Raw genomic sequence first — 759 nt, forward strand, 5'->3', positions numbered from 1 at the left:
GACAACAACTCACCCTATTACGTCAAGTAGTCTCTGTTTCTGGCCATCATCATCCATTGCAAGCTAGACATGACTGAAAAGAGAGAGAGAGAAAATTGTTAAAATTACCATAAATAGAAATATTATACCGGAACATACCTAGTACTTTCTTTCAACTAGCCACAGTAAAAATGATGAATATAAACATGGGCCAGGGAGGTGGGGTTACAGCTTTATCAATTCATGTATAATTTCCAAACTGAATACCCAGGCTTAAATTACCTGCCACTGGTATTGGGCTGCTATAAAACCGTCATCTTTTTCTAGATGTTCGATAAGGTCATCCATGTTGGGAAAAAATCAGTGATAAAGGTCAAACACAATGGACATCAAAAAATAATGCCAAAAATACATAAGGAAACAGTAAAAAATAAACAGCCTTGCTAGCAACAAGATGGTTTTCTTTACAAATGTACAGGTTTGAATTCTCTCTTTTTATTGGTTTAGAGTGATGTCATGGGGAATTTCATGTTAATATTTAGAAACTAGGAAATCCCCAGCTCAAAGTGACATCAAACATGGCGCAGGGGCATTCCAGGTGTTCTATCTGCGAATGGAGAAAAAATAAAATTTCTCAAGGAATATGAAGACACGACACACTCCTGAGTGCCTCACACACCCTACAATAAGGGTATTTATGTTTTCCTTAAATTTTGACATAATTGCTAGACAAATTTATGACTTATTTGTAAAAATCCAATATAAACCAAATCTGCATTC

This window comes from Penaeus monodon, chromosome 34 (genome assembly GCF_015228065.2).
Source record: "Penaeus monodon isolate SGIC_2016 chromosome 34, NSTDA_Pmon_1, whole genome shotgun sequence".
Lineage (NCBI taxonomy): Eukaryota > Metazoa > Arthropoda > Malacostraca > Decapoda > Penaeidae > Penaeus > Penaeus monodon.